Source organism: Mauremys reevesii, linkage group 1 (assembly GCF_016161935.1).
Source record: "Mauremys reevesii isolate NIE-2019 linkage group 1, ASM1616193v1, whole genome shotgun sequence".
NCBI classification, from domain to species: Eukaryota; Metazoa; Chordata; order Testudines; family Geoemydidae; genus Mauremys; species Mauremys reevesii.
In genome coordinates this window covers 247,930,259-247,947,157 of record NC_052623.1, presented here as the reverse complement: position 1 = coordinate 247,947,157, position 16,899 = coordinate 247,930,259, and positions in this window count along the sequence as shown.

The following is a 16,899-nucleotide window of genomic DNA, read 5'->3' as shown; positions in this document are numbered from 1 at the left end:
GTCCTGAGCTGGTAACCCTCCAAGGCTTGTGCATTTACATCAACCCAGCATGCTATAATTGGTCAGCTAGTGACCTCACAGAGGCCTTTGCACTGAATTCAGCCTGTGGTGATCAGATCAGTGTGGGAAAAAGAATGAGCTAGTGAACTCACAGAAAGTGCTTTAAGTCCCATTTACTCTTCTGGAGTGACACAAGAGGGATTTAAGAAGAGCTGAGGAGCTGGCCTTCTGCAGTTATAAAAACTCAGGACCTATTTATCTGGAATGACTACAACCCTTGGAAATTATTAAAAATCAATAATAATACTGTTTTCACATGTAGTGGCAAATGAGACATACAGCTTGTCTGAGTTGGCCATCTTCACAGATTAAGTTTACAGAATCCAAGCCTTTATTTGTTTTGATCACAATAGGAAATTCTATCTATCCAATTACTGAAGCTTGCAGCAAATTGAATTGATTTATGGACTAGCACAGGGGTAGGCAACCTGCATTTTGAAAACTTTAGCCCTCAGTCTCTCAGGAGGCTGTGTTTTGTGTAAAGCGTCACAGGCCAACTGGAATCCATCATTTAAGCAAATGGATACCTTCTTGAACAAGAAATACGTGCCTTCACTTGACAGAAACACTTTTCCTATTTGCATTACTGAGAGTTTTGCTACAATAAATGTACTGAGAGAAATGGCATTTTCTTAAATACAATTGCCTCGGCAACATGAAAGTAGGGCGGATATATATTTTTTTTCTGGGGGGGTGTTGATCTGTGTGTGTTGATCTGATTTCTTGATGGGCTTCTCATGTTGCAGAGGAGAAAGAATATTCTGGATGCTGAATGCTTACAAAGGATGGATAGCTCACTTTACCTTTAGGGAGAATGCTTTTGAAAAATCTCTCCATAATGACCACGACATCTCTTTGCAGAAAAGAGAGGAGAATTAAAAGTAAGTAAAGTCCAATTAAAAGAAACATGGTGAAAATTCAGGTAATTTTGCTAGGGACAAATATTTTTCAGCTCAGTTCCATAAGGGATTAGTTTAAACAGATATCTCAGAATTGCACAATACATTTATAACACTGTCAATAACATTTCTAATGGGAAGAGCCCATCACTAAATACACTCCCTAGTTAAAACAGATTCATGTTTTCCAGTTTTTCCTGGACAAGTAATCTTTCCCCTCAAGAAAATTTTGCTCGGTTAGATGTCCTGGGAATGAATGTCTGTCTTTATCACAGATGCAAAAGATTCACCCCTGAAAATATTATAGCTGTTCTAAGAGACAGTCTACATGGGAACACTCCAAAACTATATTCCAAATGAACTGAAGATGTGAATGTAAAGTGGATTTTTTAAACTGAATTGCATTCAGAATTAATGCAGCTTTATTCAGTTTAGCTTATTTTAGTTTAGCTAAACCAAATTAAGGCCAGCCACTTTAATTCTGAATTAGAGTATCCACACAGAGGTTTAATGCAATTTAACTAATCCTCTTTAAATTAATACTTGTAGTTAATTCAGATTAACTTTCCTGAGTGTTCCTGTGTAGACAAGTCCTAAAATTTGAGTGGCATGAGAGGTGTACCACAACTCAGAGACAAAGACATTTCAGCTGCTAGGTCTTGTAAGGCACCAGCCCTAGTTACTTCCCCTAACAGCTTGAATGAATGGCGAAAGTGAAGAGGTATTTTTCTAGAGTTGACAAAAAAGAGAAGGGTTGCAAATACCCCAAGTACTGTGTCTTAAACAGTTACAACTCTGGAGAAACAATAGCAGTTCTTATTTGGGCCCCTGATTGGGAGTGGGGTGGAAGAAGTGGCAACCTAATAGAGGACTAAGGTTCTTCAGGCCTAGTCACTGCTGGATAGTCCAGTCCAGTCTCTTATTCCAAGCAAACAGGAGTTTATAGGTTTGCAGTTAGCGATTTCTCTCACTGGAGCCTGTCTGCCAGGATTTCCTGCTCAGTCGCTGCTGTTTCCACATGCACAGGCCAACTCCCACTTGCAATCTCCTCCAGCCACACCCTATTCCATATGCAGTCCCCCAGCTTCTGATGATGCCTGCCCTAGACACAGTTCCCTGGGGATTTCTCCATGGATCCAGCTTCTCTGATGCTCCTGGTTTCCAAGCCACAGCTGTTCCCCCGCAACCCTCTGCCCCAGGAGCGAGGGTCCTGCCTTAAGGTCTTTCCTTCTACCTGGCTAGAGGAAGGGGATGTACTGTGAGAAAAAGGATAATGGAAATGGTAGTTTCTTCCATACCAGGTGCATCACTCCCTTATCACCATAAGGAAAGGTTTCAAAGTGGAGGTTTTTTGTCTTTTTTCTGGTTTGTTTTCAGCAGGGATTTGGCAAAATCTAATCTCACACTGGTTTAAATTAGGAGTAACACAAGTCACTGGAATGGAAATTGGTAATTGCCTAGAATCTTGTCTTCATGGCACAGTCTCAACCAGAAATATACATACATGGCCGATGATGGAGGGGTGGCCTGGCAAAATTTGAGTGAGTGAGTTCTGCGACCCTGTGCTCCAGGTCACGCTGCCACTCCCTCAAATTTGTCTCGCTGACCTTCCATTACCACAGAGGGGCAGCTGGGGGAAAACTGTGTGTTGTGACCTCATGGACCAATTCACAATGCCTGGAATGGGGAGTTGCGCCCAGCCCTGCAGAAGAGGAGCTGCTGCTGCGGCGTGAGTTCGCTTTCTGACCCCCACTCCTCTGGCCTTCCCTCCACACCAGGACCGTGAGCCATGTAGAAACTTCCCACAACCCACTGGTGGGTCACAACCCATTGTTTGGGAAACATATTCCTTTAGAGGATGTTTTTGTGGGTGTGTGAATAAATAGTGACTTACCCAGCCAGTGAAGTAAACTGTTACACAAATAATTACAGAGGGTTCAGAACTAATCGCTACATGCTTGGTACAGCACATACTTTTCTACAGGGAAACAGCTAGGAATAAAATTGGTAATTTTTCGTGTCTTGGCAAGGCCATATAGTCCCTGGTAAGGGTATAGTTCAACAGATTGACCTGAAAATATGCATATGTTGGAGAATATATATAGGCTGTTTGTCAGGATGTGAAGCAAAACTGATAGGTGAGACAAGGAATGGGATATTACTGAAAATATAATGCCCATTATAAAATCAGAAGGCACCGGAAGAATGTTGCAGCACTGTTCCAAAAAAATCTCAAGAAGGTATGGAATGGATAATACTGAAAATATTCCATCATCAAATATTAAGACCGTCTAACAACAGTGTTCAAATTCTGGGCAGCTAATGTCATTTGACTTTCAGAGATGGTTGAAAATAATGGCTCAAAGGCAGAGAAACTTCAGTATGAAAAAAGAAAAAAAACTGGGGACAGTTTTATTGAGGAAAAAACCAGTACAGTAAATATTTAGTGCAGAAGGTAGTAAAAAGGATGCTCAAATCCTGATCCTTCCAGGAAATAACCAACCTCTGGCTGAGAGGCTAGGAAGAAATTATAAACTGTTATAAATACACCCAATATTTCCAAACCTATGCAAAGACCCAATGAGACTGCAAAATGAAATTTCAAAGTTTATTGACAGGTGGCATTGTTCAAATGGTAGCTGGTTCCTTGCATCTTAGGAAGTCATTGCGGGGTGTTGTCACTGAAGGGTTGTTTCTTTTTGCCATAGCAGACATTGCAGAGTGGTGGGTCGATGACTTGCACAGGAGAAATCAGGAAATTAAAAACTCCTTCTTCTTCTCCTCCTCCTCCTGCGAGTTCTCTCTCTACCTCTACGACCTCTTCTCCTTCTGCCATGTCGTCTTCTCCTCCTTCCATGCCGACCCCCGCGGCCTCCCCTCCGTCGCCTTCTGCGACGGCTCCTGCTTCTGCTCCTGCTGCGTCTGTACCTTGCCATTTCTGGAGAAGATTATGGCTTTCAAGATCTCCGCAGCTGGAGCACCAGCTCCGTAGGAGGCAGCCAACCTGTCTGGTGGGATGTCCTTAGTTTGTGAGTTGAGCTGGCAGCTCTGGCCCTTATATAGAGGGCTGATAACTGTGACAAAAACCTACCGGGTCACTCACCTGTGATGAACTATAATGGGCTTGTTCAGACATGGGCATCAATTTTACTGTATAGCAAATTGTCCATATAAGGAAAACACCAGCTGTCCTGATCATGTCATTAATTAACACTTTCCACTGAAATGACTATATAAGGACAAAGCCACAAGTTTTGACCCTATATGGACATAAAATGGTTCTTTGTTGAAATGACAGTATAACCACAAAAACAACATCACAAACACCCTGAAGTTAGGAGGACGCAGCCAACTATGAAGCTTTGGAATTGTTTGCCTCTACATTACCCTTGCCTTGCTGGATTAATTTTGTCAATGTTTGGGTGACTTGATTTTAACTGTGGATCTATTCGGCCTACCTGTCTTTGGTGGAATTTCCTGAGCTTGTTAGTTGAGCTGGCACTCCGACCTTTATGTAGAGAGGCTGATAAGTATGACCCACATTGCCCTATTATTCAGCTGTGATAAACTAGAATTTAGCAATATATGGCCATTAAATTTACTGTACAGCAAAGTATCTATGTAAGAAAACAAATAGATTTTTTTCCCCTTTTATAAACACTTTGGAAGTTGATTTATGTCGGTCACACTTATCAGAGGGGAAAGCAGTGACCAGTTGATATTATCATATCTCTTCATTACATAATGGCAACACCCTTCATGACACCCAACCATCAGAAATGAGAAGCTGCCCTTCCTAATTTGATCTACTTTGATTACTACCCATGTGTTCATTTAAGAAGTCCCGGAGAAGGCACTAACTCAGTCCTAATTCTGTTTTCTTGACTTTGAACATTTAGGTGCCTAAAATGGTTGCTTCTAATATCATGTGAAATGATTTGGGTCTAGTGCCTCTTTTTTTTTTTTTTTTTGGTGCAAAGTGAGAAAAAGTAACTTATGGCCCCAAAAGGTTTCATCATTGTTTCCTGAGGGCAATTGAAACAGTATGTGAATTACAAGTCAAAAGAGGCAAAGAATCCTGTGGCACCTTATATACTAACAGACGTTTTGCAGCATGAGCTTTCGTGGGTGAATACCCACTTCGTCGGATGCAAGTTAAAAGAGATGGCTGATTTATACTATTTGTAACTTGTATCCTGCAGCAAATGAATAACTTCAATATTGTTGTCAAATGCACACTGTAGTATTTTGGGGTGATAAAATAATTAAGTGTTGATACATCGTGATCCATGTGTCATTGAGAGAACTAAAGATTTGTGAAAAAATGCTCAAAAGCTTAAAACCAAATCTATGATTTGAATATAGTCTGTCTAATTCCCCTTTCCATTTCAGGCAAGCAGGAATGTAACCCATTACATTTCTAGTAAAAAGGAAGGTATTTTTGCCACTAAAATGAACAGTCTTTCAATAGCAGCTGTTACAGTTTGAAAATAATAGGCTTGATTCTCCATTCACACCAGTTTTATATCATTATAACTCTATAAACTCTTATGGAGCTAACTCCTAATTGACACTGGTATAACTGAGAGGATGATTAAGGCAATACTTTTGCACTGGAAATGTATAAATTAAATATGTTATAGACTTCTGTCATAAACAGATAGTTAAAGGTTATTGCCTCTTTTACTTGTAAAGGGTTAAGAAGTTCACCTAGCCTAGCTGACACGTGACCAGAGGAACCAATGGGGGAACAGGATGTTTCAAAAGGAAGGAGGGAAGTTCCCTTTGGCTTGGTCAGTTTCAGTTTTGGCCGGAGTGGAAAAGATCAAGGAACCAGCCTCTTATCAGAGTAGTGAGTATCAGAAACAAATACATAGGTTTATGTTTATTTTCTTTTGTGACTTTGTGCAATTAGAGGAATGATCAAATTAGGGATTCTTTTGTGTACTAAGTTTTTGCCCAGGGGAACATCCTCTGTGTTTTGAATCTGTTGTCTGTGAGAGTAGCTGGTACGCTAATCTCTTCCAGAGGTTTTTTTCTTTTACCTTTCTTTTCTTTAATTAAAAGCCTTTTTTTTTTTAAAGAACCTGATTGATTTTTTCTTGTTTTTAGATGCAAGGGGATTGGATCTGGATTCACCAGGGACTGGTGAGGGAAGAAGGGGGGGGAGGGGAATGAGTAACTCTTCCTTGTTTTAAGATCCAAGGGGTTTGGATCGGTGTTCACCAGGGAATTGGTGGAGAAGTCTCTCAAGTTTACCCAGGGAGGGAAAGGTTTTGGGGGGGAAGACAGAGTTTTCCAAATGATTCAAATATTTGGATGGTGGCAGCATACTGATCTAAGCTGGTAATTAAGCTTAGGGTTTCTCATGCAGGTCCCCACATATGTACCCTAAAGTTCAGAGTGGGGGTGAAACATATGACTACTTCTCCACTTCATATTCTACAATATCTTCTTGGCTTCATCTCTCTTCTCAGTCACCTGTGTGATGCATACCATTAGTCATGCACTCACACTTCTTCCTGTCATACCTTTATTACATCTGACCAGGCAAGTCTCAGAATAAGGAAACCTCTCAATAGAATAAGTACTGTGTGTTCCATTTGGACAAGGTGGGCTTTTGAACTGATGTGGCATTCAGCCCCAAAGTACTCCATCTTTCATAAATCCCAAGGTAGTCTTGCTGTCCTTATGCTTCTCCAAAGCATTCACAGTCAAAGAAGAGACTCTAGAACTTGCTGGATGTTCACTGGCCTTCAAAATATAGATTGAATGTACTCAGTTCCTCAGGAAATCCTAGGCCCTTTCATGTTTTTCCACTCATGTATGAAAGCCGAGAAAGCTTGCAAATCATCTATCTCATGATTCATTAGATGGAACATCTTGGGGGCACAAAGCAAAAAACCTTATCTCTTCATTAAACATCAGGGCCCTGTCCCTAAGTGAGGGCTTACAACATATGTTTTGGAGGGCTAGTATGCACAAATTCACGTAGTCACTGACAGTTTTAATCACAAGAACCATACAGATCCTACAAAACAGATCCACCTCAATAACCAAACAGGCCTCTCTAGAAGCATTGTTTTGAGATCAGTAAATGGCTATGTGAGTAGAAAATCATTACGAGGCAAAATATTTTTTCTGTCATGAGATCAGATCATCTCCCCCAACCTCCAATCTAGATATCGTTGTGTATGTGTTTCATTAATTGGCTGCCTCAGTTTGGTTGCTATGTTTTATTAATTTTCACACCTCTCTGAGCCTTCCTTCTGTTTCCCCACATTCCCTACACTCCCCCCAGTCTGTTTCCCCATTCCCATGTTTTCCTGCTCCCTCATAGTTTCCTGTCCAATTTCCAAACAACAGAGAGAGCCACATTACAATCACATTCTCTGAGGGCAGCCCAGGTTCAATTTCTTCAGGAAAAAGATGGGAATCATCAGTCAACTTTACTGGACAAGCCTTCTTTCTCCACATTCTTTCTCTGGCTTTCACAGAAAAAATAAAACAGTGCAGTATGAAGCATGTGGGTTACACTTTGACTTCAGACCAGCAAGCCAAAGCTGCTGAGCCAGTAAGCTCACAAAGGCCTGCACTAGAGACCTCACAAAAGCCTGAGGCTTAACATCAGCCCAGAGAGCCAGAGGTGCTGATCTAGAAAACCTTACAAAGACCTGTGCTTTGACAAGAGCCAGTAGCCTCACAGAGGCCTGACTTTGACTTTACCCCAGCAAGGTAGTGGTGCTGTGCCCGACACCTGAGGCCTGTGTCCAGACATCATGCTAGGAAGATGGAGATGCGAGCTAATATCCTGACAAAGTCCTGCTTGGCTTCAGCCAGGAGCCTGGAAGTGCTGTAGCCAGAACTCTGTGTCAGTGCTTTGACCATAACCAACCCAGCATGTCTTATGTGCTGAGCCAGTGACCTCATAGCAGCCCGTTCTTTGATATCAACCCACTATGCTACATTTGAGGAACAAGTGACCTCATAGAGGCCTGTACTTGGACATAAGCCCAGAAACCTAGAGGCCATTAACCACATTAACCACATAAAGGCCTGTTGCCTTGGCGCCAGCCATCATTCTAGAATGTGTTGAGATTTGACTTTATCCCAGCAAGCTAAAGGTCCTGAGATGGTAACCCTCCAAGGCCTGTGCATTTACATCAACCCAACACGCTATAATTGGTCAGCTAGTGACCTCACAGAGGCCTTTGCACTGAATTCAGCCCGTGGTGATCAGATCAGCATGGGAAAAAGAATGAGCTAGTGAACTCTTCTGGAGTGATACAAGAGGGATTTAAGAAGAGCTGAGGAGCTGGCCTTCTGCAGTTATAAAAACTCAGGACCTATTTATCTGGAATGACTACAACCCTTGGAATTTATTAAAAATCAATTATAATACTGTTTTAACAGGTAGTGGCGAATGAGACATACAGCTTGTCTCAGTTAGCCATCTTCACAGATTAAGTCTATAGAATCCAAGCCTTTATTTGTTTTGACCACAATAGGAAATTCTATCTATCCAATTACTGAAGCTTGCAGCAAATTGAATAGATTTATGGACTCGTAGTTAGAATTTTAATTATAACCTGAATTTTGAAAACTTTAGCCCTCAGTCTCTCAGTAGGCTGTGTTTTGTGTAAAGCGTCACAGGCCAACTGGAATCCATCATTTAAGCAAATGATACCTTCTTGAACAAGAAATACATGCCGTCACTTGACAGAAACACTTTTCCTATTTGCATTAGTGAGAGTTTTGCTACAACAAATGTACAGACAGAAATGGCATTTTCTCAAATACAATTGCCTGGGCAAGTGTGACACATACTGAATAAAACAACATGAAATACAGATAACTTGAACTCAAAAGTCCTAAATGAAGTGGTTGAAGAAAGATCTCTAGTCCACAGATATTACATGTTAATATAGCCTGGAACACACAGGGACATCCCAGAAGCATTCTGATGCTGTACCATTATTCACAAAAGACAAGCTCTGTAAACTGGGTAACAATAGGCTGCTTAGTCTGAAATCAGAACTGGGCAAATGAACAGAAAAACTGATATGAGATTCAATCAGTAAAGAGCTAAAGGTTGGGAATATAATTAATATCAGTCAACACGTCGTTTTCTTTTCTCCCAGATACAGAAGAAAAAGCAGGTGACACTCATGAGCTGCTCTCTCATTGAGACTCTTTGATTCAGGTTGTTAAATCTAAGAGGAGCCAAAAGCATTAGGGAATGTCTGTGGGTGTGCCAAGAAAGACCCACTCACCCACCCAGTCAGCACAGTAAACTGTTACACTACTATATCATTCAGATGAATACAATGGTTTCAGAACTAACTGCAGTGTTCTTTACTGGAGCCAAATATCTAGGAATAAGTGGTCAATATTCATCTCAGCAAAGGTCTTAACCACAAGTGACGCAAGGTTCCATAGTTAGACCAAAGGCTAAGAGACTGAACTAGCAATATGAGATGGGAAAATGTTTAAGGTGTTAGTCTGAACCTGAAGAATTTGTCAGGATGTGCAACAAAATGACAGGTAAGTTAAGGAATGGAATATTAGTGAAAATATAATGCTGTTATAAAATCAGAACAAACCAGAGGTATGTTGCAGCACTGTTCCAATTCCCCTCCCCGAAGGAATGGAATGGACAATAGTGAAAAGATGCCATAATGAAATCACAAATGCTTTCTCCTGGAACAGGGCAGCCTATCCCATGTGGGGGCTCAGAGTCTTGTGAAAAAATATGATCAAAGTCGGAGAAATTTCCATATGAAAAGATGAAAAAATTCTTTATAAAGAAAAAAACAGATACACAAGAGCGCAAATTAGAGAACAAAGTAGGGATAAATGTAGTAAAAAGGATGTGAGAAGCCTGATGCTTCCAGGAAACACCAGCCTCTGAGAGGGTGCTTGCTCCTACCTATTTCTTATCCCACAAATGGCTCGGAGGCCTTCCGGTAAATCACCTTGTGCAGCCTCATCCCAACAGTAACACGGACTCCTCAGCTTCTCAGGCAAGGAGTGGAGAGGCTCTGACTCTCCAAGGCTACCAGCCAGACAGGCCAGGACAGGCTCTTCTTCCCCTTCACTTCCTGACTTGTGTCTCTTGTACCATCTGGGCTAAGGAGTGAGTTAGCCTTTTAACTCTCTCAAGACGATCCCAATCTATCACCCGAGTGTAGTTCCTATTGTCAGATGCACTCAGAGCAACTAAGACGAGCCTCAGTGATCATAGGGCGGGTTCAGCTGCTGTCACAGAGGATTAGGAAGAAACTATTTTCTAAATGCAGGCAAAACACAAGGACCCAATGAGACTGCAAAATGAAATTTCAAAGTTTATTAACAGGTGGTATTGTTCAACTGGTAGCAGGCTCCTTCCATCTTGGGACGTCATCACGGTGTGTTGTCACTGAAGGAATGTTTCTTTTTGCCATAGCAGATGTTGCAGTGTGAAGGGTCGATGACTTGCACAGGAGAATATTCCAAGCAAACAGGAGTTTACAGGTTTGCAATGAGCGGTTTCTCTCACTGGAGCCTGTCTGCCAGGATTTCCTGCTCAGTCGCTGCTGTTTCCACATGCACAGGCCAACTCCCACTTGCAATCTCCTCCAGCCACACCCTATTCCATATGCAGTCCCCCAGCTTCTGATGATGCCTGCCCTAGACACAGTTCCCTGGGGATTTCTCCATGGATCCAGCTTCTCTGATGCTCCTGGTTTCCAAGCCACAGCTGTTCCCCCGCAACCCTCTGCCCCAGGAGCGAGGGTCCTGCCTTAAGGTCTTTCCTTCTACCTGGCCAGAGGAAGGAGAAAAAGGATAATGGAAATGGTAGTTTTTTTCCATACCAGGTACATAAGGAAAGGTTTCAAAGTGGAGGTTTTTTGTCTGTTTGTTGGTTTGTTTTCAGCAGGGATTTGGCAAAATCTAATCTCACACTGGTTTAAATTAGGAGTAACACAAGTCCATGGACCTGATTCTGATCTCACACTGTGTTCATACAGTGGTGTCATTCATTTACCTGAGAGTAGTTACCTGTAATTTATTGACGTGAATTTTCTAACACAAAAAGTATTTCACCCAATGTGGGGTAACTAGTTTAGACCTCAGTATGATGCGAGGGGCGGGGAGCGGGGGGGAGGAGGAACTGATCACTGGAATGGAAATTGGTAATTGCCTAGAATCTTGTCTTCATGGCACAGTCTCAACCAGAAATATACATACATGGCCGACGATGGAGGGGTGGTCAGGCAAAATTTGAGTGAGTGAGTGTGGCGACCCTGTGTTCTAGGTCACGCTGCCACTCTCTCAAATTTGTCTCACTGTTCTTCCATCACCACAGAGGGCAGCTGGGGAAAACTGTGTGCTGTGACCTCATGGACCAATTCACAATGCTTGGAATGGGGAGTCGGGCCCAGACCTGCAGAAGAGGGGCTGCTAATGTGGGGTTACTTTGCTTTTCAACCCTCCCTCCTCTGGCCTTCCCTCCACACCAGGACCGTGAGCCATGTAGAAACTTCCCACAACCCACTGTTTGGGAAACATATTCCTTTAGAGGATGTTTTGTGCGTCTGTCAAAAATACTGACTTACCTAGCCAGCGAAGTAAACAGTTACATTACTGTTTCATTCAAATAATTACAGAGGGTTCAGAACTAATCGCTACATTCTTGATACAGCTCATACTTTTCTGCAAGCAAACAGCTAAGAATAAAATTGGTAATTTTTCGTATCTTGGCAAGGCCATATAGTCCATAGTAAGGCCATAGGTCAATAGATTGACCTGAAAATATGCATATATTGGTGAATGTATATGTATATAGGCTGTTTGTCAGGATGTGCAGCAAAACTGATAGGTGAGACAAGGAATGGGATATTACTGAAAATATAATGCCCATTATAAAATCAGAAGGCCCTGGAAGAATGTTGCAGCACTGTTCCAAAAATTCTCAAGAAGGACTGGATAATACCGAAAATATGACATCATCAAATCATAAGACAGTCTAACAACAGTGTTCAAATTCTGGGCAGCTTATCTCATTGGGTTTCAGAGATGGCTGAAAAAAATAATGATCCAAGGCAGAGAAACTTCCATATGAAAAAAGAAAAAACTTGGGACAGTTTATTGAGGGGAAAAAGAGGTAGAGGAATGATAGATATGTGATAGATAGGTTGTGTAGAAGATAGTAAAAAGGATGTAAGAATCCTGATCCTTCCTGGAAATAACCAACATCTGGCTGAGACGGCTAGGAAGAAACTGTTAATTGTCATAAATCCACCTAGTATTTCCAAACCTATGCAAAGACACAATGAGACTGCAAAATGAAATTTCAAAGTTTATTGACAGGTGGCATTGTTCAAATGGTAGCTGGTTCCTTGCAGGTTAGGAAGTCATCGCGGGGTGTCGTCACTGAAGGGTTGATTCTTTTTGCCATAGCAGATATCGCAGAGTGAAGGGTCGATGATTTGCACAGGAGAATGGGAGAAATCAGGAAATTAAAAACTCCTCCTTCTCCTCCTCCTCCGAGTTCGCTCTCTACCTCTACGACCTCTTCTCCTTCTGCCATGTCGTCTTCTCCTCCTTCCATGTCGACCCCGCGGCCTCCCCTTCACACCTTCTTCTGCGACGGCTCCTGCTTCTGCTCCTGCTGCGTCTGTACCTTGCCATTTCTGGAGAAGATTATGGCTTTCAAGATCTCTGCAGCTGGAGCACCAGCTCCGTAGGAGGCAGCCAACCTGTCTGGTGGGATGTCCTCATCTTGTGAGCTGAGCTGGCAGCTCTGGCCTTTATATAGAGGGGCTGATAACTGTGACAAAAACCTACCGGGTCACTCACCTGTGATGAACTATAATGGGCTTGTTCAGACATGGGCATCAATTTTACTGTATCGCAAAATGTCCATATAAGGAAAATACCAGCTGTCCTGATCATGTCATTAACACTTTCCACTGAAATGACTATATAAGGACAAAGCCACAAGTTTTGACCCTATATGGACATAAAATGGTTCTTTGTTGAAATGACAGTATAACCACAAAAACAACATCACAAACACCCTGAAGTTAGGAGGACGCAGCCAACTATGAAGCTATGGAATTGTTTGCCTCCACATTACCCTTGCCTTGTTGGATTAATTTTGCCAATGTTTGGGTGACTTGATTTAAACTGTGGATCTATTCGGCCTACCTGTCTTTGGTGGAATTTCCTGAGCTTGTTCGTTGAGCTGGTACTCTGACCTTTATGTAGAGAGGCTGATAAGTATGACCCACTTTGCCCTATTATTCCGCTGTGATAAACTAGAATTAAGCAATATATGGCCATCAAATTTACTGTACAGCAAAGTGTGTATGTAAGAAAACAAATAGATTTTTCCCTTTTTATAAACACTTTGAAAGTTAATGTATGTAGGTCACACTTATCAGAGGGGAAAGCAGTGACCAGTTGATACTATCATATCTCTTCACTACATAATGGCAACACCCATCATGACACCCAACCATCAGAAATGAGAAGTTGCCCTTCCTAATTTGATCTACTTTGATTACTACCCATGTGTTCATTTATGAACTCCAGGAGATGGCACTATCTCAGTCCTAATTGTGTTTTCTTGACTTTGAACATTTATGTACCTAAAAAGGTTGCTTTTAAGATCATGTGAAATGCTTTGGATCTCGTGCCCTTTTTTTGTTTTGTTTTTTGCAAAGTGAATAAAAGTATCATATGGCCCCAAAAGGTTTCACCTTTGTTTCCTGAGGGCAATTGAAACAGCACGTGAATTACAAGTTAAAAGAGATGGCTGATTTATACTGTGTGTATCTTTTTCCCTGCAGCAAATGAATAACTTCAATATTGTTGTCAAGTGCACAGTGTAGTATTTTGGGGTGATAAAATAATTAAGTATTAAAACATTGTGATCCATGTGTCGTTGAGAGGACTAAAGATTTGTGAAAAAATGGTCAAAAGCTTAAAACCAAACCCATGATTTGAATACAGTGGGCCAAATTCCCCTTTCCATTTCAAGCAAGCAGGAATGTAACCCATTACATTTGTAGTAAAAAGGAAGGTATTTTTGCCACTAGAACTAACAGTCTTTCAATAGCAGTTGTTACAATTTGAAAATAATAGGCTTGATTCTCCATTCACACCAGTTTTATATCACTATAACTCTATAAACTCTTATGGAGCTAACTCCTAATTGACACTGGTATAACTGAGAGGATGATCAAGCCAATCCTTTTCACTGGAAATGTCTAAATCAAATATGTTATAGACATTTCCACTTCATATTCTACAAAATCTTCTTGGCTTTATCCCTCTTCTCAGTCACCTGTGTGATGCGTACCATTAGTTATGCACTCACACTCGCTCCTGTCATGCCTCTATTACATCTGACCAGGCAAGTCTCAGAATAAGGAAACCTCTCAATAGAATCAGTACTGTCTGTTCGCAAGGTCGTCTTTGAACTGATGTGGCATTCACCTCTATAGTCTGACGTCTTCCATAAATGCTGTCCTTGTGCTTATCCAAAGCATTCACAGTCAAAGACTCTAGAACTTGCTGGATGTTCACTGGCCTTCAAATATATAGATTGAATGTACTCAGTTCTTCAGGAAATCCTAGGCCCTTTCATGTTTTTTCACACATGTATGAAAGATGAGAAAGCTTGCAAATCATCTATCTCATGATGCATTAGATGGAACATCTTGGAGGCCCTCTTCCTGAGGGAGGGGTGACAACATATCTTTTGGGGGGCTAGTATGCACAAATTCACGTAGTCACTGACAGTTTTAATCACAAGAACCATACAGACTCTACAAAACAGACCCACCTCAATAACCAAACAGGCTTCTGTAGAAGGACTGATTTCAGATCAACAAATGGCTATGTGAGTAGAAAATCATTACGAGGCAAAATATTTCCCTCCTCTTTCATAGGATCAGGTCATCTCCCCCAACCTCCATCCTAGATATCGTTGTGTATGTGTTTCATTAATTGGCTGTCTCAGTTTGGTTGCTATGTTTTATTGATTTTCACACCTCTCTGAGCCTTCCTTCTGTTTTCCCACATTCCCTACACTCCCCCCAGTCTGTTTCCCCATTCCCATGTTTTCCTGCTCCCTCATAGTTTCCTGTCCAATTTCCAAACAACAGAGAGAGCCACATTACAATCACATTCTCTGAGGGCAGTCCAGGTTCAATTTCTTCAGGAAAAAGATGGGAGTCATCAGTCAACTTCACTGAACAAGCTTTCTTTCTCCACATTCTTTCTCTGGCTTTCACAGAAAAAATAAAACAGTGCAGTATGAAGCATGTGGGTTACACTTTGACTTCAGACCAGCAAGCCAAAGCTGCTGAGCCAGTAAGCTCACAAAGGCCTGCACTAGAGACCTCACAAAAGCCTGAGGCTTAACATCAGCCCAGAGAGCCAGAGGTGCTGATCTAGAAAACCTTACAAAGACCTGTGCTTTGACAAGAGCCAGTAGCCTCACAGAGGCCTGACTTTGACTTTACCCCAGCAAGGTAGTGGTGCTGTGCCCGACACCTGAGGCCTGTGTCCAGACATCATGCTAGGAAGATGGAGATACCGAGCTAGTATCCCAACAAAGTCCCGCTTGGCTTCAGCCCGGAGCCTGGAAGTGCTGTAGCCGGAACTCTGTGTCAGTGCTTTGACCATTACCAACCCAGCATGTTGTATGTGCTGAGCTAGTGACCTCATAGCAGCCCGTTCTTTGATATCAACCCACTATGCTACATTTGAGGAACAAGTGACCTCATAGAGGCCTGTACTTGGACATAAGCCCAGAAACCTAGAGGCCATTAACCACATTAACCACATAAAGGCCTGTTGCCTTGGCGCCAGCCATCATTCTAGAATGTGTTGAGATTTGACTTTATCCCAGCAAGCTAAAGGTCCTGAGCTGGTAACCCTCCAAGGCTTGTGCATTTACATCAACCCAGCATGCTATAATTGGTCAGCTAGTGACCTCACAGAGGCCTTTGCACTGAATTCAGCCTGTGGTGATCAGATCAGTGTGGGAAAAAGAATGAGCTAGTGAACTCACAGAAAGTGCTTTAAGTCCCATTTACTCTTCCGGAGTGACACAAGAGGGATTTAAGAAGAGCTGAGCTGCTGGCCGCCTGCAGTTATAAAAACTCAGGACCTATTTATCTGGAATGACTACAACCCTTGGAAATTATTAAAAATCAATAATAATACTGTTTTCACATGTAGTGGCAAATGAGACATACAGCTTGTCTGAGTTGGCCATCTTCACAGATTAAGTTTACAGAATCCAAGCCTTTATTTGTTTTGATCACAATAGGAAATTCTATCTATCCAATTACTAAAGCTTGCTGCAAATTGAATTGATTTATGGACTAGCACAGGGGTAGGCAACCTGCATTTTGAAAACTTTAGCCCTCAGTCTCTCAGGAGGCTGTGTTTTGTGTAAAGCGTCACAGGCCAACTGGAATCCATCATTTAAGCAAATGGATACCTTCTTGAACAAGAAATACGTGCCTTCACTTGACAGAAACACTTTTCCTATTTGCATTACTGAGAGTTTTGCTACAATAAATGTACTGAGAGAAATGGCATTTTCTTAAATACAATTGCCTCGGCAACATGAAAGTAGGGCGGATATATATTTTTTTTCTGGGGGGGTGTTGATCTGTGTGTGTTGATCTGATTTCTTGATGGGCTTCTCATGTTGCAGAGGGAGAAAGAATATTCTGGATGCTGAATGCTTACAAAGGATGGATAGCTCACTTTACCTTTAGGGAGAATGCTTTTGAAAAATCTCTCCGCAATGACCACTACATCTCTTTGCATAGAAAAGAGATGAGAATTAAAAGTAAGTAAAGTCCAATTAAAAGAAACATGGTGAAAATTCAGGTAATTTTGCTAGGGACAAATATTTTTCAGCTCAGTTCCA